Source organism: Mustela putorius, unplaced genomic scaffold (genome assembly GCF_011764305.1).
Source record: "Mustela putorius furo isolate JIRA1106 unplaced genomic scaffold, ASM1176430v1.1 tig00003850_pilon_pilon_pilon, whole genome shotgun sequence".
NCBI lineage: Eukaryota > Metazoa > Chordata > Mammalia > Carnivora > Mustelidae > Mustela > Mustela putorius.
The window spans coordinates 14,949,844-14,973,761 of record NW_025422002.1 but is presented as its reverse complement, the minus strand read 5'-3'; the positions used below and the strand labels follow the sequence as shown (position 1 = coordinate 14,973,761).

General features: G+C 52.4%; 1 protein-coding gene across 4 annotated transcripts in view; it reads left to right on the top strand.

Annotated features, from left to right (window-relative positions):
* The first annotated feature begins 7,680 nt into the window (after positions 1–7,680).
* Positions 7,681–23,918, top strand: part of FBLN2 (fibulin 2) — an 83,986-nt gene continuing 67,748 nt past the window's right edge. For 3 of the 4 annotated variants that reach the window (XM_045063367.1, XM_045063365.1, XM_045063368.1), the window contains exon 1: positions 7,681–7,805. The gene's annotated coding sequence lies outside the window, so the exon portion shown is untranslated. Of the gene's footprint in view, positions 7,806–10,444; positions 10,571–23,918 lie in introns of all 4 variants that reach the window. The other variant, XM_045063366.1, reaches the window with a different exon arrangement.

Genomic DNA, 23,918 nt, shown 5'->3' with positions numbered 1-23,918 from the left:
CAGGACTGAGGCCAGCGGGTAGGTGGTGAGCACATGAAGAACGAGCCTTCGGACACAGGACTGGTGGGAGAAGACTTGGACATGTCTCTGGGAGTGTCCTTGGATAGTTGTATATCCAAATCACTTGAAAACATACATGCCCTTTGCCCTGGAAACTTCTTGGAGGTGGACAAACGTCTGCATACATAGATTCAAGGATGTCTTTGAAAACCGGTTTTTATAATAAAGGAAACTAGGAATGATCAGCGAGGGCTCAGTAAATCATGGTGATGGTAGACTGTGGAATATTCTGTTGACAGTGATCCTGTGGGTCCATTATTGATGTAGAAAAATGGTGACAATATATCACATTAAAATGGAGCAGAAGGGGCGCCTGGGTGGCTCAGTGGGTTAAAGCCTCTGCCTTCGGCTCAGGTTATGATCCCAGGGTCCTGGGATTGAGCTCCGCATCGGGCTCTCTGCTCAGCAGGGAGCCTGCTTCCTTCTTTCTCTCCGCCTGCTTCTCTGCCTACTTGTGATCTCTGTCTGTCAAATAAATTTAAAAAATCTAAAAAAAATAAAAAAATAAATGGACAGAGAACAGTGTTCATTATAATTTGATTGTGTAATTTTATTTGCATACATCCACGCGTACATCCATTCACACACACATATATACATAGGTCTAGAACAAAACTGGTTGGAAGAGGTTCTCTTGTGAAGGTAGATTTGCTAGTATTAAATGTTCTATTGTCTGTTTTCCCCAGCTTATGTATTAAGATCAGAGTCAGCCTCTCCCATTTCACAAATAGGAAAACTGAGGCTCAGAGAGGGTGGGAGCCATGCTAAGACCAGGCCTCCTGTCTCTGAGCTACTTTTGATGTCCTGGGGGCCCCTTTCAGCCCTGTAGGTCTTCATTGTGTGGCCTCAGGCAAATCCCTCCCTCTCTGGGCTGCTCCACCAGGAAAGGGGCTCTGAGACCCCTCAGCCTGGTTTTCCAGCCCACTGGGGAGATCCCAGCCTCTGAGTTCAGTGCCCCTCGCCCCCTTGCCTTTGCCCTTGCAGGGAGAGCTGGCTTGAATGGCAAGGCTGAGCCAAGTCTTGTCTAGGGTGACCAGAACTTTTCAGAAGTGCCAGAAATTTCATCACACCAGGCAGGGAGATGGGCGGGGGTGAGTCACTAATGAGCAGAGTGAGCTGGGCCTTGGGAGGTAAGGGTTGACCATTCCCAGATGGGAAGCTCCAGGCTGGGCAGCTTTCCTGCACTCAGCAGACAGCTTGGGAAAATGCAGAGAAGCCCCAGAGTGGAAGAAAACTTGTAATGGTTTTCCCACCTCTTCTCTCCACACGTCCCCTTCCATGTGCTTCATTCAGCCCCTCCAAATGCTCTGCCAAGAGCCCATCTAGTCCCGGCTCCCATACCCGTGGAGGAATGATCAGCAAGGGCTGATCTAATGATCAGCGAATGATCACCCGTGGACGTGCCCCACGCCTTCCTTTGCAAGAGCAGGGAGAAACAAGCAGCCTCTGGAGTCAGACTGCCCTGGGCAGAGGCCCTGGCTATGCTGCTGAGCCCGCTTCTTTGTAAAATGGGGGTAATAATATCCAGCATCTCTAGGATTGTTTCAAGGATTAAATGAATGAATGAACCAATAGAAGGTGTCTATTCAAATGCTTGGCACACAGTGGATGGTGAACAGATCTGACTTTATTTTTCATTCCAATCATTGTCCCCTTTATTTAAGACAAAGCGCCTTTGGAGAGAGTCTGGACATCATAAAATCTGATCCCCAATGGCTAACTAACCTCAGTATCTGAAGCAAACCTCGGAAGTGCAGACACCAGACTGGGTAGGTAACATTGCCTTGATGAGATGAATTCCACTGGCCAAGAGTCTTGGGTGCAAGTAATAGAACCCCAGTTTAAATTGGCTGAAGCCCCCAAGGGAATGTATTGGCCTTTGTAACTGAAAACTCCAGAGGGGGGTTGCCAGGTCAAGCTATAATCAGGTGCTTAAATGTTGTCAGAAAGCTGTCTCTCTCTCTCTCTTTCTCTCTCTCTCCTCTCTGCTTTCCTCTGAGCTGGTTTCCTTCTTAGTGGGTTTTGCTAAGAGGTGGCTTCCATACCACAGGCTCATACCCATAGCCGAGCCATGCCCCAGAAGAGAGCCTCTGTCCCAGGCTCCGAGACAGATATGCTGCCTTAACGAAAGGGGCTCCTGGGGGCACCTGGGTGGCTCAGATGGTTAAGCATCTGCCTTCGGCTCAGGTCATGATTCTGGGGTTCTGAGATCAAGGCCCACATTGGACTCCCTTCTCCCTCTCCCACTTCCCCTGCTTGGGTTTTTTCTCTCTCTCTCTCTCAAATAAGTAAAGAAAATCATTACAAAGAAAGAAAAGAAAGAGGTTCCTCCCTTCAGTTCCTTCTCTGAATAGATTACTTTAGTGGGGCACACCTGGGCCAGATGACCACCGCCCACCCCCGCTACCAGCCAGAAAGGGGGGATCAGCTCCATCTGAAAAAAACACATGGACTCAGAATGGAGAGAAGAGGCTTATGGGCACGAGGCTCAGGAGGCTGGTCGCTGGTAGCTGGAACAAATTGCTGAGACAGCGGCAGATGGCCCAAGTGTTCATGGCGGGGGTGGGGGATGGGGAGTGAGGTAGGGGCCCTCTGGACCACGAGCTCCTGGGGAAGGCTGGTGTGCACTCAGTATGTCCATGACTGGCTTGCTGAGCGTTCGAGCCAGCTGTTGAAGGGGGGCGCTAGTTACTAGTTAGGTATAGGTTAGGTGGCTATAAACGAGAGATCCTGAAAGACTATGGCTGAGACATTTGAAACAGTATATTTGACTCTTCCATGGGAGAATCTAGGCCAGGTATGGTGCTCCATCTATGAAGCTCGGGGGCTCCTTCCACCCAAGTGTGACCTCCCCCCACCCCATGCAAGGCAGCTTTTCCAGGTCTCTATCCACCACCCAGTCCTTACTCAGCCGGCAGGAAGAGGAAAGGGAAGCAAGGAGGTCACATCACTTCTTCTCCCATTCAATGGCCTCACACTTCCTACCTGGCTGCCGTGGAGGCTGGGTCTACGTAAAACGTCTGCGGTTTTGTTTCTCACGTGAAGGGTGGGGTGTGACTGGTGCCTGGTGCCTTGTACCTTAGATAGAGCAGTCTTCATGGTGGATGAAAAGGCGGGGAGGTGGGGAATTTCCTGGTGTAGAGTCAGCTTTTTGCTGGGTTAAAGAGTAAAGTCAGGGATGTGTGTGGGGGATGAGGCTGGAGAACCAGGTGACGTGCAGACTAGACTGGGCCTGACCTGGGTTGCAGGGACTGATCACGTACCCACTGACTGCACACTCCATTCATGTCATCTGGAGCAGTGGCCCTAGGCCTGGAGTGCGTCTGCTGATGATGTGGCCCTCTCCTAGGGGGAGGGATGAGTGGAAGAAGCCAGCACAAACACTGGGGTTCTGGGCCACTCGAGTGGGGAATCCCAGGGACTGGTGTGAAGCCTGATGGGCTCCAGGTGGACGCATCTCCTTGATCTCTCTTTGGTCCTCTCCAGAAGGGTACAGCTGGAAGGAGAGAGCCAGAGGGAAGTCCTTGGCAGTAACTTCCAATCTACTGGGGATGAAAAATAACCGATGTCCCCCCCGCACCCTCTGGAGACTCAGTTTTAATCGTTCTAGAGTAGAACATAGACACTGGTATTTCAAAAAAAAGCCCCTGGGTGATTCGAAAGGACTGCCTTGGTTTTTATTTTTCTGTGTTTAATTTAAGTAATCTCTACACCCAATGTGGGACTCAAACTCATGACGCCCAAGATCAAGAGTCTCCCATTCCTTCAGCCAGATGCCCTGAGGACTGCTATGTTCTAAAGCCTGGGTCTGGCCGCTGCTGTCCTGGGTCTTCGCTGGCCCACAGGACGGCAGGTAGAGAAAGCCTTCCCCAGGTGAGGAGAGCCTCCATCTTAAAATCACTGCCCACCCTCTTTGAATATCTTTTCTGTATTTGTGGAATGCTCTCTTTCGGCAGCAGCTGGGCCCAGACACCCACTTTCTTAACCTCCTTGGTGGCCAGGCACAGGCAGCTGTCTCACACTGCCCAGTCATTGTGATTACAGAGGGTGCCGAAGAGGAGGCAGGCGCGATGAGTAAGTGGGCCCAGTGTGGAGGAAGGCGTGTCACATCAGCCATCAGAAGCAGCAGGAAAAGTTCTGGTGGCAAGATTTGGGGCACTGTTGCAGGCTCATGTTAGTTTAGGCTGTGTGCAATTGACAAAAACAAATATTTAATTGAAAGCTTATCACATGCCAAGCTTCGCTTGAAGCATCTTAACTTCCAAACAATCCTATGAGGCAGGAATTGTTTTATAGATGAAACCTCTGAGACTAGGGAGCTGAAGCCACTTGCTGAATATCACCCTGAGGAATATGTCTTTAAATCAAGGCCATTCAGGGGCACCTGGGTGACTCAGTTGGTTAAGTGCCTGCCTTCGGCTCAGGTCATGATCTCGGGGTCCTGGGATGGAGCCCCACCTCGGGCTCCCTGCTCAGTAGAGAACCTGCTTATCCTCTGCTCCTGCATGTGCTCTCTCTCAAATAAATAAAATCTTAAAAAAAAAAAAAAACAAGAAAACAAAAAACAAGGCCATTTGGCTCCAGGGCACTGCTCCTAGACCCTACTCCATTGTTGTATGGGAGTGTTGTTATTATTGTTATTCTCAGATGCCGGGAGAAATGCGGGGTCCTTCTGGAGGCTACCAAGGGAGGATGCAGACTTGGGAAGCCCAGTAAATCTCCTCCCCAGCCTGGCTGGCCAGGCAGTGCAGGTGTGTTCTGAGCCGGCCAGCCCTGGCGCCTTGGTGCCTGGGGGTGCTGCTGAGATTGTCACTGATGTTAATAACTCCGCTGCCCACTCTGAGCACTGTTTGTGCCTTATCAGCCCAGAACTTCCTCCAACCGTGTCTCGGCCAGGCCCTGGGCCCCAAATTCCTGGTGGGTGATGTCCGCTCTGTCTGTGATAACAGCCCTGGCAGGACTCCGAGGAGTCAGCTGCCTTGGCCACATCTGCAGCTCAGATAACAGGGAACGACTGAAGTGTCTCCACTTTATCTTGTGAAAGTTGCCAAGTCTTGGGTTCCCCCAGGCTGCAAAGGTGAGGCAAAACCTTGGCTCACTGCCTCTCCTCCTGGCTTGGGACTTGCAGGGGGTGGGGATGGGGATGGGGAGAGCCTCATCAGGGGACAGTGGCTTACCTAGGCACAAGGGAGGCAAGGCTCAGCGCCTTCTAAGCCCCAGGGCTCTTCGATTGCTAACAGAAGGAAAGATTCCATCTGTCACTCATTCATTCATCAGACATTTACTGAGTACTCCCTCCCGCTAAGCCCTGTTCAAAGTACTTTTGATGTTATATATTTATATTTTGATTTACTTAATCTTCCCTGATATCATTATGCTCATTTTACAGTTGAAGAATTCAAGGCCCATAGAGGTGAAGTAACTTGCTCAAAGTCACACAGCTGGGGAGTGGTGGGAGTCCTAAGTACAGGCTCTACTACCTGTAGTCATTTATAAATGAAGAAAAGAGGTCAGCTAGTGACAAGGACTTTCAAGAGTAGAGAGGGTAGACAGGGAAGGAGGGGCAGTGGCGACCTGCACTGGGGTCTGAGGGAGGACTTCTCTGGAGTAGTGACATTTCAGCCATATCTCAATGCAAGGATGAGCCAGTCATGAAGATTAGGGGGTGTGCAAAGGCCCTTGAAGAAAAACAAGCTCCAGTGGGGGAATAGGGGCCAGGTAGCCCAGGGTTAGACAGACAGCTGGGGTAGGGCTGGACCTAGGTTCTCAGTTCAGGCTTTGGCCCTCCATCCACTCCTGGTTCTTCTGTGGTCAGTCCTGTCTTAGCCCTTGGACACTGCCTGGCTTTGCCTCCTTCCAGCTGTGTGACCTTGAGCAAGTAGCTTCCCTTCTCTCTGCCCTTGCTCTTGGAGGCCTTATCCTTCTCTTAGGCTATGGCGAGGCCTCTGGGTGGGGGTGGGAGAAGGCCTTGGCCCATGGCTGCTGCCCAGATGTGAGGTGGCAAGTGTTAAGCTCCATGTCTCTGGGCCGCGGTGGAAGATGGTCCTGGAGGTCCTGGTCTAGGCTTTGGTCCTAGAGATGCGGCCCCAGGACTGAGAAACACACAGAGACCAAGGGATAGAATCATAGGGAAATGCAGAGCCCAAGGAGGATAGAATAAGACAGAGAGACAGATGGGCCTCAAAACAGAGACAGAGACACAGAAAGGGAGAGACAAAGTGGGGAAAGAGTGAGAGACACCCTGAGAGCCACCAGCCCACCTGAATGAGACAGCAAGAAATGCAGATAGAGGTGGATTCCAACAGAGAGAAACTGAGAGAGACAGAGAGACAGAGAGACAGACAAAGGTGGTATGGCCAAGAGAGGACAAGAGAGAAAGTTGTGTGTATTCTAAATGCGGCTGAATTGGACACTTCAAAGTGGTTGAAATGGTGAATTTTATGCTGTTGTAACTTTTACCACAATAAAAAGAGAAACAGGGAGACAGAAGATGGCAGAGAGAGAGAGAGAAAGAGAGAGATGGGAGGACAGAATTCCCAGACTGTGACTTTCTCACAGGCTGACTGGCCTTTGGGATGCTAAGATAGTGGTGGGGAGGGGACTGGGGGCTCGGGGTCCCTGTGTTAAGGTCCAGGCCTGCAGGGCCTGAGGATTTAGGGCCATTCCTCCTTTCCCTAGGCTCCTCCGGAGCTAGACATTTGCAGTGGGCAGGCAGCACCAGAATTTGCTTGTGTGTTTCGAGGATGGGCTTTTGAGCCCTGGCCAGGACCTGGGAGGTAGCCGCTTGCCAGCTGCCTGCTCTGAGAAGGGTCTCCTAGCAGTCAGTCATAGACTCTAAGTTGGATACCCACATTCTGCCTCAGCTGTGGGGATGACAGTCTCAGTAATTAAGAGTTTAGTTTACATTTGGCAGAGTGTTCACTATGTCTTGGGGCCTGTGCTGTGGGTAGGACGCCAGATTCTCCTTGGCTTCCCATTACCCATAGGGGTTAATCCATTCAAGACACGAGGAGGCTGGACTCACAGAGTTCAAGGGTTTTGGGTGAGGTCATACAGGGGTCACAGGCAACTAGCTGTATGCGCTGAGGAAAAGGACAAGCTTAGATTGCCCCAAAACTGGGGGCTGGGATCAGTCTGTCCAAGGACCAGTAGTAGCCCTGTGGGGCGCCAGAAGGTCAGGTGGGGTGTGGGAGCCCCCAGGGTAGAAAGCAAGGGGGATGGAGAAGTCTGCCCTCTGATCCTGTCACACCGCCTGTCCCTTGGCACTGCGGTACGCAGACCCCTCGGGCCGTGCCCAGGGTTGTCGAGCCCAACTTTCAGGTGGGGACACTGAGGCCCGGGCTGGTCGAGGTGGCAGGCCCAGAGGCCCTGAGGCTGAAGGCAGCAGCGCGGGATCTGGAACTGAGTTTAGGCTGGGCGGGGCACGAGGGGTGCTGGACCGGTGAGGTGCTGGGGACTCCGCTGAGGACGCGCCTGGGGGCCGTCTCTGGGCGTCGGTTCGCGCAGCTCCGCTGGCTGCTAGAGGCGCGGGCTCGGCCCCCTCCCCCGCCTGCGGCGAGACCCCGCCCCGGAGGCGGAGTTAGGAGAGGGGGCCGGGGGCGGGCTAATGGCCGCCCCTCCGTGCTTTCGCCCCGCCCCGCGCCGCGCCGCGCCGCGCACAGCAGGGGCTCGGGGCTCGCGACTGTCGACGCGCGGCGGACCGGCGGACTGAGCGACGGGCGGCTGGACGTGAGGAGCGCCCCGCGGTGAGTGCGCACTGATCCCCTTCCCGCGCGGGGTCCCCATCTCTCCTCCCGCGCCGCGCCCCTCCCGGGCCGCCGTTGGTAAGCTCGGCTTGGGGGCCCTCGGACGCCCCGACGGTTCGGCGGCCCCGCGGATGTACGCCCCAAGCCGCCGGGTGCCCACACCGCCGCGCAGCTGCGGGCTCGCCCTCCCGGCCTCGGTCCCATTGGACGGATACGGGCACTGAAGCCGGCGCGAGGGAGCGAGGGGGGCCTCGGGGTCTGCAGGCGGGTCCCCCCACCCGCCGGCTCGAGCGCCCCCCATCGCCGGTGCTGCCGCCCTCTCTCCCTCCGCTGCATCCAACCGGTCACCGCCCCCCCCCAGCCTTGCTGCACTCCTTCCCTACGCCCCCTTACCCCCCTCCCGCTGCCCCTCAGCTCCCTCCCCACCATCAAGCTCACATTCTCAGTTTCCCCCTCCTGCCACACTACCACACAGGCGCACCAGTAGCCAAAAGAAGTTCCTGCACCCTCTCTGCTTGGGCGCACCCACCAACCCGTTACCCCATCCCCCATGCCCCCCAGTTGCAAAGTCCCATGCTCAGCGCTCCCCCCTTCAATCTCTCACACACATGCCTGGATCCCTTTTGCACACACGTGCCTCACACATGGGCGTGTCCCAGACAGGCACGCCTCTCTCTCAAACAGTTGTGTCTGTGTTACACGCGTGTGCCTCTGGCACGCATGCATGTCTGCCACACGTGTGTCTATCACACATGCATTTCTATCTCACATGTGTTACACACATGTCTCTCGCATAACTGGAGTAACAGTGCCTTACACATTGAATCTTTCACCCAGAGTCACATCCACCAACTTCATAGTCCCATGCACCCCTGACCCTCCATCTCTATGGGCATAGCCCTGCCTGCTATCCTGAGTTAGCTGGGAGCCAGAGGAGGGCTGTGGCAGGGGAAGCCTCCTGGCTGAGGCTCTCTTACTTACCATTGGGACTGGGAGGTTGTAGGAGCACAGGGAGGGGCTTTCAGAGCTGGGCCTGACTCCGACAGCCTCTCCACTCCTCATCACCCCTTGCATCCTCTCCCCTTCCCCCACTCTACTCTCCCAAGCTGCATTGCCATTTCTTGGCCCAATTACCAGCCCTGTTAGAAGGTGACTACACTAGGACTGGTGTGAGCCAAAGCTGGTGTGAGCCAGCAGGTGTCACTATGACAGGCCAGAAAAAGAAAAAAAAAAAAAAAGATTTGGGTGCTGATCATCACGCAGAGCCCCTTGTATAGCCCCTCTCAGAGCAAGCCCCCAAGAGCCGGCCAGGCTAGTGTTTGTAGCTGAATGACTGGGGCTTTGAGCTTCACCTTCCTCACGTGCAAAGGAGGGTGAAGATCCCCACCAGGAGGAGGGAGGGACCTGTAATTGTTGCTTCCTTGACTTCCACCCTCCCTTCCTGGATCCAGAGCTGTGAAACGGGGGAAGCGGGCAGGGGATGGGTGAAATCAAAGAATCTTACGCTGGCTATGCAAACCTGCCAGCCCCGGCTTTGACTGGCTCTGTGTGTTTTGCTTGGCTCTTACCATGTTGTTATTATTTTTAAATATTTAATTAGCTGCCAGCATTTGCAAATTGGCAAGTTTCACAGAAAAGTCCAGATTTTCACCTTTTACCTGAAAAATCATAAGACCTGAAAGCCCAGGATCCACGTTCCTTTGTGGTACCAACTGTCTAGTGCTGTCTGCCTCTGCCCCCACGGGGATGGGACAGGAGCATCATTTGGCTATAGTCTCCACCCGGGACTCAGCTCCTACCTGGCCTGCATAGACCTCTATTGTTGACTGTGCCTGCCATATAAACTGGGCTCTTTTTGCGCCTTGCCTACCCCAAAGGGGCCCAGGCTAGTCCCCCCACCCAGGACTGGGAAAGCCTTGAGGGAGCCTTACACCTCTTCACAGCACTTGGGCACACCAGAGGCCTGGGCCACAAGGCATCTTTGTGATGATGGCAGGCGCTTTCTGCTGGACTGTGGGAACAGTGGCCTGGGAGCCCCATGGGAGGAAGGCCATGATATCAGAGCCAGCTTTGACAGTCAAATTTCTTACCAGATCCCATCAATGATTCTGCAAGGTCACATTCTTACCTTATTTGACAGATGGGGAAACTGAGGCTTGGAAAGAGTTTTCTAGCAAGCAAGTGGTAGAGCTGAAATTTCAACCCAGTTTGTTGGCCCTAAAGCCAAGCTCTTTGCCCTCTTTTGATGAATCCATGAGTGGAGGGACTTGGTTTCATCAACCCTGGGTGAAGTCCCTGAGCCAGGTCCATACCTGGCACACAGTAGGTGCTTAATAAATGCTTGTGGAATGACCAGGGAAGTGAAGTTGCATTCTCTACAGGGGTCAGGGTAGAGCTAAATTCAGGACCTAAAATGAAGAAGATTTCACAATAAAGTGAAGATTTAAATGACCACCCAGGTTCCTTTTTTTTTTTTTTTTAAATTAAAGATTTCTTTAAATTTCTAAGTAATCTTTATACTCAACATGGGGCTTGAACTCACTGCCTTGAGATCAAGAGTCACAGGCTCCACCAGCCAAGCCAGCCAGGCCGTTTTCATCAGCCTGAAAGCTCAGCATGGTTTTCTGTTCGTCTTACAGTCATATCCACAATGACCCCTTGACCACCAGGATAAAGACTGCTGAGTCTCAAGTCTGTCTGGCCTCAGGAGCATCACAGTGTGCCCAGCTGGACATCAGGTTTCATGCTAACCTTGCATTTTCCCTGTAAGTCCCTGGTCAGCCTTGGTGGACGAGATTCCTTACAAGGAGGGACTCAGGTGGAGAACAGGCTCCCAGGTCCCAGCTCGCATTCCCTTGGGTGGCCTCTCCATGGGTGGCACAGGGTGGGGCAGTTGCTGTGTTACTTTAAGTCCCAGCTTCTGTGACTCTGCTCTCTCTTGTGAGCACACTTCTGTGGCTGATGTCAGTGAAGTGCCCCCTGGTATGTGCAACATCCTGGAAGTTTGTTGTCTGACTGAATGAGGGCCAGCCCTTCTGTAGTGACTGGGGATGGTGGGCAGCCCTGACCTCTTCCTCAAGCTTCCTGGGGGTTTTCTTTTCCACTGGGGAGGAAGGTGCTGGGCTGTGTAAGATGGTGCAGAGGGCCCATCCATCCCTTCTCAGGTCCTCAGTCTTCCCTACTGTAAAATGGGTACTGTGCTCTTGAGCTTTCTAGGGCTCATGGATCTGAAGGGGAAGGGAGAGGATGGAATCCTTGGGACCACTGTTGGGAGGCAGTTGGGTGTAGCCCTGCTCCCAGGCTTCTTGAATTCTGAAAGGCCTCCCCTAGCTGAAGACCTTGGCCTGGGATGCAGTTCCAGCTCGTGGCAGGATTCTGGGTGCTGGACTCCCACAGTCCCATAAGCTTTGTGAGGGCTGCCAGGAATAATTCTACCAGGTGGGAGCTGCTGCGGGAGCTTGGCTTTCCTGGGCTGGAGTGTGGGAGTCACATCCTAGAAGAGGCACTGTCCAGGTAGGTACTCAGGGTGAGCAATGCAGATACTCTCTTTGTTCCCATGCAGTCTATATTCTAGTTAGATAGGTGAGGTGGTGTGATTCAGGGAACAAAGAAATTAATGATATTAATTATTCACGTTGATTTCAGATGCTGTAAAGGAGCTTAAGTCAACAGAACAGCTAAACAGAAAGGGCAGGGAGGGCCCTTTGAGGAGGGAACTTCTGAGCTGAGACCAGAGTGGTGAGGGAGAATGCCAAGCAGGGGGCACAGCTAGTGCAAAGGGCCTGAGGTAGGATCCTGTTTGGTATGTGTGAGGAATGGAAAAGGAGGAGGCTGGAGTGAGTCAGGGAGAGGTGAGAGGGTGCCAAGGAAGTGAAGGAGGTCAGCATAGGGAGTTTGAAAGCTACTGAAAGGTTTTGGTGGAAGAAGCAAGGAGATCGGATTTCCGTTTTCTGACACCCTCTTGAGGAAGATTGGGAGGCTTGTGCTAGGCCCCATGCTGGGGTGCAGTTCTCACCCTTGAGAAGCTACTGGCAGAGGAGGGAGATAGGTCTGTGACTGGACATTTGAGATCGGGGTGACAGATGCTGGGATGGCCTCACCTTGGAATAGTATGCAGCTTTAAAAAATGAGGACACTCTTTGTGGAAAGGTCTTTCAAGATCTATTAAGAGAAGAAAATAGGTGCCACATTGCCGAATGGCTTGTAAACCGTGCTGCCTCTTGTGTCCAATAAGAAATCCAACTTCCTGTTAGCTTGTGTAAACATAAACAAGGCCTGGGAGGAAACACAAGGAACAACTTGCAGTGTTCACCTGTGGTCACCTGGGGGTGGGTTGGGGTGGGCAGGAGGGGGACAAGGGTGCAAGGGTGAGGTGACATGTCCTAGTGCCTTTTTAAAAATTTTTAAAAATATTTTCTGCTTTTTTGAACCACACGACTGCATTGCCTGTTCAAAACATTAAATTAAAAAGCAGATGGGCTGTTGGTGGGTGACCGTTCATTTGTGAGTTTTAAGTGGAAGTGTTTAAGGGTGGTTTTTAAATTCCCTGCTTCACTGACCTTGTTGTTGAACGGACTAACTTCTTCCTGGCATGGTACATAAAAGTTTCCACTGAGATTAAATTAGATGGTAACAAAGTCACTTTTTGCAAAGTTTGGCAAATGGACAAAAGAAAAAACCCACCCTTTCTCTCTCTCACTCCGTTTCTTACCCCTTTTTCCTGTGGGTGTGTTTCCTTCTGGTGATTTGACCGCTGATTCCTCCTGGCTTGGGCACCCACAGCACTTACGGTTTTGCCCTGAGATTGTTTCCCCAGTCAGCCCTGCCAGGGGAAGCCAGGGGTAAGAAATCCTTGCTTTGGCATCCTACAAGGTTTGGATTCCCGGCTCTGCCGCTCGCAGGCTGTGATCCCGTCAGGCCAGTGACTTACACCTCTGAGCCTCAGTTTTTTTAATCTGTAAAATGGGTGTCCTGTCTCTGTTAGGGTTAACTGAAGGAGGAAATGAGATCACTCGTTCCATTTATTGAGCATCTACTGGGTCCTGGATGCTGTTCTGAGTGCTGGGCATAGGACAATGACCAAGGCAACATCCTCTGCCCCCACAGAGCCTGCTTTCTGGTGGGAGACACACACACAGGGGATGTGTGGGTGCTCACTGTGATGTCCTATGCTGGCTGTGGTTGCGCTAAAGAGATGGCAAACCTGGTCTGGGGCTGGGAGTTGGGTCTGGATATTTTAGGTTGAGCATGAGAGGTGTCAATGGAGCAGACGCCTGGGTGGAGTAGGGCTGTTCAGGCAGAGGTCATGGCAGGCACAAATGACCTGGGGCAGCTAGAAATCAGGACCCCTATGAGCAAGGAGAGCCACTGGAGGGTGGGCCACATCTGGGCGCCACAGGAAGGCTTTCATTTTTATTCTGGGTGGATACAGATTCAGTTCAGGGAGGGGCCAGCCCTCATTGAGATTTTAAAGTACCCCCATTCCTGAGCTGCTGGGGGAGAGCCACAGGGGCCTGGAACTGGGCCGTATGGGAGGCTGAGCATTGCTGGGAACACCTTACTTGCAGAGTCAGGGTTCCTGGACAGTGGCTCCCTGGACATCCATGCCAGGGATGTGTGCCCAAGGTTTTGGGGTGCTCACAGTAGCCTCTGGTGTGGGATGGCCTGTTGTCCCTCCCATGCCAATTCAGGGGCTCCAGGGAGGCACATAGGCAGTTCTGACCTGCTTCAGTCAGGGCTGTCCTGAAGGAGAGAGCACAGTGGTCCTGATAGCCAAGGAAGCATCTAGCTGAGTCTGGTGGTGGACAGGGTAGACCTTCCAGAGGAGGTGTACAGGCTCTGTGATGTGAAGGTAAAAAGGTGAGGGAGACACGAACAGGAGAAAACCCAATTTCTCTTGGAGAGGTGGGTTGGAGGAGAGGTGGTCCATAAAGTTGTGCTGGTGGACTGAACCCTGACAATGGAGAACCTCAAATCCTGGCCTGTGACCTGGAGATGGGCAGTCTTGGGGCATTTCTTAGAAGAGGATGGGCATGGCCAGAGGGTTGGAGGGTCTGTCTGGCAATCAGTCCAGGCATGAGGGACTAGAGGGGGGTGAGATGATCGGTGGGAGGCTTGTGAGAGTGACAGGGCAGGGAAACTGAGGCTGCGAGAGGGTCGTGTCTGCCTGTGGCCACATGGCAAGTCTGGAGGAAGAACTGGGGCAGGAGCCAGGTCTGTCCACCTTCAGGTCCTGCTCCGGATGGGCTGCCCCTTGATCACGGGCACCACTGGCACGCACGCCCTGCTAATTTACCTCCTCCGGTCTGGTCCCTTCCCAGGGCCCCTCTCAGGTCAAGCCCTGCGTCATTTTGCACCATTGTCCTCACGTTTATTGGAACTTGGAAGCATTGCAAAAATGCCTCTGTCTTCTCATATATGGAGATTGTTGCAAAGAAAGTGCTGGTTTGGGGAAAGGTTATTTCCTTCCTCCAGGGTGGGGAGCCTAGCTTTTCTGGTGGGGGGATGCTGCATTGTAGGCCAGAGTGACCCCGCCCAGGTCACATGCTGGTGAGGAAGCGCGGCTGCCTGCCTGCCCCGGGCTAGGAGACTTGGCCTGGCTGAGAGGGTGGGGGGCAGTGAGCACCCACATTCCAGGGGACTGGGATGGCTGCCTCTGACCACCAGAGGCCTTTTTGGCTGCAGGCAGGCCCTGACCTGTAAGAACTTCAATCTTTCAATTTCCTCATTGCAAACTTGGGACAGCCCTCCTGGCTCTGCTATGGTTTGATGGCCAGGAATGGCCTGAAATGTGAGAAGGCCTGGCCTGTGGAGTGCCAGTAGGGTGAGGACCCAGCCAGGCCAGGGAAGCCTGGAGGATGCTGGCACGCCTGCCTGGCCTGAGTCCTGGGAGCCCGCATAATGAGGGCTTTGTGTCCCAGCCTCAGCTTCTCCATCTGTAAAGTGGGCCTGGTGGTAGTGGCCTGCCTGCAGGGCTGGTGTGCAGGCTACAGGGGGCCCAGAGCACCATTTTTGACAGCTACACCGTGCTTCACTAACCTATGCGAGTTGGGTTTTTTCCGCTCTCCTGTCCTCCTTCTCATCATTGAGATGCCATCGTAGGGGCCAGCCCTTGGCCTTGTGGGCAGGACACACCACTTTTTAAAAAGATTTTTTATGTATTTATCAGAGAGAGAGCAGAACACAAGCAAGGGTGAGCATCGGGCAGGGGGAGAAGCAGGCTTCCCGCTGAGCAGGGACCCGATGCAGGACACGATCCCAGGACCCTGGGATCATGACTGAGCCACCCAGGTACCCCAGGTCACACTGGGTTTGATAAGCCTCCCAGAGTTCTTCTTTCCTCAGCCTGGGTCTCCCATCCTAGCCCTGAATTCCCAGCTGTGTCTTTGGTCACAAAGTGAGCATTCAGTGATCCAGATAATTCTGTTCTCGATGACTCCTTAAAATGAGAGCACAACATTAAAAACATTCTGGTAGAGAACTGTCAGGACCCCGGAGAAGAGTTCCCAAACCCCTAGCAAGTCTGTGGCCTCTTGTCTGAGCCAGAGGGAGCCAGGAAAGGGTTCTGAGCCCATTTGGGAATGAGTGGGACAGGCAGAGTGGGGCTGGACCTCTGTGGATCAGGGCCACCTCAGGGGATCTGGGCCCCTGGTGGTCTTCACACATGCCAACTCCTCAAAGGCGGTGGTTCAGAACTGTTATCTTCTTGACTCCCAGCACTCACAGGCATGTGTGTACACACATGCCCACAGACACACGGCCATAGCTCTTCCCTGTGGTTTCCGTGTCAGCCTCCTAGTTCTCGGGAGCTGAGAGATTAGCTGTCCTTGTGGTGGTTTGGTGCTGATCGAGCATCTCAGTGTTCATTATCTGTCCCCTGGCGTGTCCTCCAAGCAGAATAATTCAAATGTTGTCTGACCATGGACATCTCATGGTTTCTGCTGCTGGTCCCTGCCTATGGGGCTGATGAAGGGAGGCCCCATAGGGGTACTTGTGTCCTCTCTTGGGGAAAAACCCAGTGGGTATCGGCTTCCTCTTCTGATAAAGTAATGCTTAGCATTACACTGTCAGCGTTTTCCGCCAGACCTCACGACCTGCCATGCCTTTACGTGACACATAGTATATTTAAAAAAATCCCTTCTCTGTTTTACTTGTCCTTATTTAAAAGGAGACCTTTTGTCAGAGCTGTAGATAAAAATCAGATTTGCCCTAAATCAGCAATACCCATGAAAAAATAAAGATTAACAACAGCCAAGCAGGGCTTTGAACCCTCATGACTTCTTTTCCCTGCTTCAGCCTTGAGCCGAGGGACCTGCTCTCTCTTTGCTACAAAGGTTGGCAAGCAGCAGGGAGACGTGCAAGGCACACGAGTTTTCCACAGGGAGTTCTCTGTGATCCTGAGTGGTGGAAAGAGACTGGATAGGGGGGGAATTACTCTCCATGGGCTTCTGTTGCTTCTGCCTTGTCTCTGAGATCTGAGCTCATCCTGCACGGTCCTCTGTAGTCCCACTTGGGCAGACCCCTCTGGCTGGTCCTCCCACACCTCCCAGCTTCTTGGGAATCCCCTTTTCCATCTTTCTGGGCCCTCACTGGCATGTTTCCTGCTGGGCAGGGATGTAACAGGAGGCTGCAGTCCCTCCAGCAGGGATGTCTCCTCTGAGGCCAAGTCCCTGGTTCTCAGGCCAGGGGTTTGAGGCATTCTCTGAGGTGTCCGGTGGCCTGGGACCCATGCTAGGGGGTCGTGGGCCAGGGGCTTAGGACCAGGGCTCTAGTGCTGAGGAAGGAAGTTGATGGTAGCTGGCGAGGTGAGGCTGGGCCCAGTCTCTGGATGACATGGGGAATCTAGGCCTGGCTAGATGGGAGAGTGCCGTGTAAGCTATGAAGTCTGGTGAGCAGAGGTCATTAATGATACGTCTCATGGGTAATTCCAATCACACTCATGATAATGGCTGCTTGGGCCCTTAATTAACGACATGCCCCAGTGTGAGGAAAAGTTTGCCCTACTCCCATCACCCCTCGTAACTCGTTTCCTTGAACTGAATGGCTGACCTTGCACCCTGACGAGTGAGAGAGACTCATGTAATGGAGTGCTGGCCGGGGAAAGGATATGGTGACGTCAGTTGCCTGTCCCTGAAATGCCCCACTGTGATCCCAATGCAGGACGTGCCTGGGCCAGGTACGCCCCTTGGAATGGCTGTGGCTTCCTGTGCGTGGCGTAGGACTAGTGACCCTCCCTCTTGGCTCCAGATCTCAGGGGTCTCATGGGGAGGGTAGGGCCTCAGCATAGGGCACGGTGGCCCACCCACGCCCTGGGCTCTGTCCCACAGGGATTTCCCCTGTGCTGGGCTTCAGATGGGGCCTGTCCACTGTGGGGTGAGTGATTTCTCCTTCACACGGGCTTCATTGGATGTCACTCAGGAGAAGCAGGGGGCTCCACTGCATTGTCAGGGGAGACTAGGCCCCGCTGGCCCAGAGAAAACTACAGTGAGGGTTTCTGATGCAGCCAAGACTGGCTTACACCCCGTCTTTATTTTGTCTCTGGTTTTCTCTGCAAGCTCTGCGATTTTCTCAAAATGACTTAAATGTGCCTTCAGCTTGGAGGCTGCCTGGCTCATAGTTCTTCCCCCCGGAGATGCTCTGTATGTTCTTTTAGGTCCAGTGCAGAATCCTGGGGAAGAGCTCTGTTTGGCCCATCGTGGGTGAAATGTCCATGCTGGGCCAATGGGCTGTGGCCGGGGGCAGGGTTGTGATAGTGACAGGGGCTCTGTAAGCTCTCTCCAGCTGGTCCCTGAGAATGGGCTCTACATAAAGCAGACTAGCAGTCCAGGAGGTCCTTGCTGCAGGGACCAAGTTTATGAACTCCAGAGACCAACAGTCTCAGAGTCGAATCAGCAACCAACACAACACAGTTGGCTACTCTTACTTTCATCACAAGTGTCAGGATTCTTTTGATCACAGGTTGAGAGAAAGTGTAACTTCAACAAAAAAGTCATGGAACGAAAAAGTACAGGGTGCAGTTTCAGGCATGGCTTTATCCAGGGGCTCTAAAGATGCCCTTGGGTCTGTGTCTCCATCAGGAGTCACATGGCCCGGCAGCTCTGGGCTCACTCCTTTGAGCTCAGAAGCTGCAGTGTGGGCCCATGTGGTGGTCCCTATGGATGGGGGATGGCCATCCTGTGGTCCATGTAACCCGAGAGGGTGGCTCCCCAGAGGATGATTGGGTTTCTCTTGCTAGGAGAAGGAGGTGGAGGTCCCCAGAGCATCATTGAGTTGCTCTGTATACTTGGTCTGCAGTTTCTTCCCTGTTCCCAGGTCACATGGTAAACCCATCCCAAAGGGAATGTTAGCATGTTCCAGGATGAGGAACAGCGGCTCTTCACCATCTAGGGTAGCCCTTACCCCTTCTCTTGACTCAATAGGGAGTCTTGACTCTGGGGGCTCTGGGGTCTTGACCTCCACCCCAACCACACTTGTCCCAAGTGGCGAGGGTATGAGCAGAATCTATTACTCTGTGGGTTTGGTCTAACCCTCTTGCTTTTATATCTTTCTTGTCTGCAAACCCTGTGCAGAATCGGGGGCTCTGTGTACAGAGTGCAGGGAGATCGAGAGAGGCAGCTGTGAACTCTGAAGAAAGGTTTCTCAGAGGAGGAGATACTGAGCTGGGCTTTGAGGGATGAATAGGAGTTTGATAAGGGGAGACCATTTGGGCCTGGCAGAGGGAATCAAGGAACAGGTGGAGTCGAGGAGCTGTGAAAGATTTAGAGTAGCTGGGAATAGCAATTTCTTAAAATGTTGAGCATGTATTGAGTGCCTTTTGTTTGCCAGGTGACATGCTAGGGTCTCTGCATCATCTCCTTGAGTCCCTACCTGGGTGTGGCTGGGAGGCTGCTCTGATTGGGCCCATAAGCCAATGGAACAGGCCTTCTCAGAACGTCATATGCTGGAGTGGCCCAGCAGCCTGGGGAGTCCAGAGCTTCGTCCTGATTACTGTCTGTCTCTGCTCTGGCAGGGGCGGGTTATGGCCTGGCGGGGGGTGGGGGGGAGGTGGCGTTGGGGATGCCATAGCTGGGGCGAGACCTGGCAGGGTCTGCTGCACACAGGCCTCCCCACTGGAAGCCCTGAGAAAGTCCCTTTCTGTTCCACCCTTGCCCCCTGTGGAGCTGTGAGGCTAAATGGTGACACATGAGAAAAGGCTTCTGAGCACCTGTGTGCTTGGGGCTCCCAGTTCAGTCGGTGACTTGCCAGGTGACCTCAGGCAAGTTTTTGCTGATCTCAAAGGCCCTTCTGGGATGAGTGTAGGTGGCACTTACATTTATAATTCATCCCATGTCCTGTATTAGGACTTGCTGGGGCCATGCACACTAATTCATTCACCCACCCACCCAAAGCATTCTGAGTGCCCGCTGTGGCCCAGACCCCAGGTCAAGCCTGAGCAGGAGGGCAGAGTCCTTGCCTCAGAATCAAGTGCAGCTGGGGAGACAAGCAGGCGGAGACATCAGTGTATGATGTTGGCTCCTAAGTGTAGGACATCACCCTGCCTGTCCCGGTCCCTGAGGGCCATCCCATCTGGCCGGGCAGAGGATGGGATCTCTGAGATGTGGTTGATGGCACGGGATGGCCTGTGTTGGAGCTCTGAGTGAGGTGGGGCTGAGGCGGGGAGCAGGAAACCAGTCATGGGGGCATCAAGGAGAGAGCGTGGTCAGGGCAGAGGGGAAGGGACACAGGTAGAGAGAGGGGAAAGCTCAGGAGTAAGCAAGCAGTAACCCACTGGCTGGGGCTGCAGGAGGGGTGGGACCCGCCAGTGGGGGATGGCCTAGCATGTGTACATGCACACACATGTTTGTGTTATGTGCATATTCACACCTCCTCATACAGAATCATACACACTTAAATTTGCACACAACCCTGTCAAAGGCATTCACATTATACACCCTTAAAAGTTCACAGACATGTGAATGCGTTCACTCTCCCTCACATCAGAGTGTACACGTGGACACATTCATACATCCGACTTCCGTTCCCATGAACACTCGGGCGAGTCCATTTCCATAGAAGCCTGGAAGGTGGTCCTCTCTACCAAAAGGAGCTGACTTCTCTCCGAGATTTTGTTTTATTTTTTTAAAGATTTTTATTTATTTATTTGACAGGGAGAGATCACAAGTAGGCAGAGAGGCAGGCAGAGAGAAAGGGGGAAGCAGGCTCCCTTCTGAGCAGAGAGCCCGATGTGGGGCTTGATCCCAGGACCCTGGGATCATGACCTGAGCGGAGGACAGAGGCTTAACCCACTGAGCTACCCAGGCGCCCCTCTCTCCGAAATTTTAATCAGGATGTCAGATTTTATAGAATTTTTTTTCCCCAGCATCTAGTGAGGTGACCCCTTCGATTTTTCTTTTTGGTGAATTGCATTGCTTTTTTAAAATATTGAACTACCCTTGAATTCCTGAAGTAATGCTGTTGTATAGAATGTATTATCCCCCTTAACAAGCTGCTGGGTTCAATTTTCTGGTATTTTATTTAGGACCTGGCAGCTAGGATTTGTAAATGAAACTGGCCTCTACTTCTGTCTGCTTAGAGTATCCATGTCTGCTTTTGGCGTCAGGATTTTCCTTGTCTTACAAAATGTGAGGTGGCTGCCCTTTTCTTTTTCTAGGCCCCAGAACAATTTTTTTTTTTAATAGGATGGAAATTTTTGTCAGCTCTGACTGTCCATGTCTTGGGCTAGCCTCTGCAGAGAATTCTTTATTTCATCCCACAGTACCTTGTGAGGAAACCGTGATGGTTCCCATTTAACAGATGGGGAAAATGAGGTTCAGAGAGCCAGTCCCTGGTCTGTGGTCAAATAGTGGGAGTCTACTCTGTTGGGCTGTGAATGTAGGCCAGTGTGACTTGATGGCCATGCTTCCAAGCTATTCAATGTGAATAGCCAAGAATTGTTTGGCCAAGAATTGTTTGAGATACTGGCCTATCAGAGAGCCTTTGGCCTTATTCTAGGGCTTTCCAGGGGGTCTGGGAAGAGTCCTGATTGAGCACCAAGAGAACTTCCCTAGCTCCACCTGCCCATCTGCTGCTCACGCACCTATGTACCCACCTGCTATGCCTGCGTCCTTTTGTCCACTGACCCATTTCCTGCCTGGTCATTGAACTTCTCCTCAGCCATTCATTCCTGCGGTGATACGCCCACCCATTAACCCGCCTTCCCATCCATCCATCTTCTACCCTCTCACTTATGTACCCACCCATCTGCCCATCCATTGGACAGGCATCCACATGCTGGTTGCCCTTTCATCCACTGACCCACTTTCCCATCCATCTGTCCTCTATCTGCCATTTGTTCACTCACCCGTTTATCGTTTGTTCACCATCTGTCTATTCCTCTATCCTTCTCTTCATCAACTGTCCCTCTGTATACCAGTTCACTTACTCATTGACCTTCTGCCTTCTCCACCAGCCATCTTCCACCTGCTAACTGCTCATCCGCCACTAATCTATGCATCCATCCATCTACCCTTGGAGCTTAGCCTTAAAGTAGGAGCTGGGATTTGGGTCTTCAGAGATTCAGAAGGGAGGACTCGGGTTTGGGCTAGCAATATGAGGAAAACGGGGGTTGGGAATCTTCCAGTTTATCAGGAATTGGGTAAATGGAAGGCAGTGGAGAGAAAAGCGTCTGGGAAGATAGGTGGGGGTTAGGTAGTGATAGACTTTGAATGCCTCTTTTGGAGTTTCCACTATGTCCCTGGGCCAGGAGTCTTCAACCAGGGGTGTGTGAGTGAGCTCTAGGGAGTCTGTGAGACTCCTAAAATGATACACAACAGATTTTGGTGTATGCCCTTATCTCTGTTAAGATTCTCAATTGCAAGTGACAGAAAATCTGGTCCAGGTTAGCTTAACACACTGTGGGTTCGTGTCATTGCAAAATTCAGTTTTGGATCCAGGAATAGGAAACACTGATGGTGGGGGTGGGGGGCAGACGGGTTGTGTGGACCCCAGAAGGAAGCTCCCGGGCTGCTCCTGAAAGGCGGGTAAATATATAATGTGATGGCCAGAAACCACCCCATATCCATTACCCTGCTTTGCTTGCATTTTCCCTTTTTTGATGGAGGGGCATATTACCCATAGCTTTTCGTGGATTCTCTAAGGCACCATTCAGGATTTTGAGCAGGAGTGAGAGATCAGCCAAAAAACCTCCTGTGGGTGGGACCAGGGCAGGCTGGATGGAGATGCCTGGCTCTTTAGAGAGAGAGGGAGAGGTCAGGGGTGTGACGCTGCTCATCCACCCCTCCATCTGGGGTCGGGTGGAGGCCCCTGGACGCCAGGTGGGGAGAGCAGTGAGCTCAGCGTGGCTGTGGGCAGGCCCGTTTCTCATCACTACTCCCTGGGAGTGTTTCCTCTTTCCAGAGTTTTGACTTGTGGGGAAGGAAAATAGAAGCTCCCTCCTGGTGCCAAAAGCAACATTTTCTTTGCTTAAAGGTTGATTATAAGTCATGGACATTCATCTTTGTAATTTTTCACCTGCTTATGCTGGTAATGAGATTAATGGTTATATACATGGGGTCAACTCTCACCCAAGCTTTAAGGAGCTTTTTACTCATTTCATTTTTTTTTTTTTTTCTTCTGAGGGAGGAGAGGGCAGGGAGGGGAAAAATACCCTGGCTGTTCTACTTGAAGAATGATTTTGCAAGTGTTTTCATGAGCTCACGCCTTTGGCAGTCCCCAGGGGCCAGTGAGCCTGTGAGGACACAAGGCTCCCAGCCCCTCTGTGTGTCCCACCTGGGTCCCGATGCTTGTTAGCACTCTGCACCCAGGATTGGCTCAGAGCCCCAGTGTCCCCCTGTACTTTGGACCCAGCTTCTCTCCTCTCCTTGGGGATCTCAAGCCATCTACCTGTGCCTTCAGCCTTGTCTGGCTCTCCCAGCACCAAGGACCCAGACCCCATCTCCTAACACATCCCTGGTCTCCTAACCCTTCTCCTCATGGCCAGCCCTGTCTTCTTACAAACCATGCCAGCGATTACATAGACTTCTGCCTCAAGGAAACGAAGGGAAATAAGACTTTAAAGACAGAAGCCAAACGTGACCACTTTCTTTCAGTAATTTGTGACTACTTTTCTCATCTTTCCCCTCCTTCCCATTTCTTCGGCCAACACCATTTCTTGCTCTTGTTTTCTTTTCCTGGACTACTATAATTGGCTTTTCTTTTAGAGAAGAGATTTTTAGAAAAATCTCTTTTATTGTGAAAAAGCATACATAAAAGAAAGTCTATAAACATCAGCATACCCTTGAGTGACCACTACCTGGGGGTATCAGGAGGACAGCGCCCACACCCAGGAGCTCCCATCAAACTTACCTGTGTCCCTCCACCCACCAGGTACTCATCACCAGACCTCTATGGTGGCCATTCCAGCTTGGCTTTTTAGTTCTGTCTCCTACATTTGTGATCCCTATATGATGTTGTTTAGGTTTTACCTGTTTCAGACTTTATGGACTGGAATCTTCCTTGGACTCCTTGGAAAGGATGTCTATAGTTCCTTCTTTCTTTCTTTTCTTTTTCTTTTTGGAGAGGGGTTGGGGGAGAGAGTGTGAGTTGGGGGAGGGGCAGAGAGAGTGGAAGAGAGAGAATGTCCAAATGCTGGGCCAGATCCCAGGACCCTGAGGTCATGGCCTGGGCTGAAATCAAGAATTGGATGCTCAACTGACTGAGCCACCTGGGCCCCACTTGTAATTCCTTCTTGAATTCCCAGTATGCTGGACCTTGTGGTGACCCCTACTACCCTGCTGGAACAGTTTTTGCAAAATGTACTGGATGCTTTGTGGAGTTCCCTGGGGCACTGTACATGGGGGACTGATGGACCTCCTCTTTGGAGCTTCTCTCTCTCCTTGATTTTCACATCTCTTCTTTCATTTTTTTTCTCCTTTTGCTTCTCACCTTACCATCTTCTGCTCGCTTTGTTCCCTGCATACCAGCCACAATGTGTCAAGCTGGTCCCTGCCTCCGGGCCTTTGCACATGATCTTACCGCTGCCTGGATGCCACTCCCCAAATCTTCGCATGGCCACCACATTTTTCCCTGGCAATTATCAGCTGAGATGTCACCTGTTCCATGTGGTTGCTCTGACCA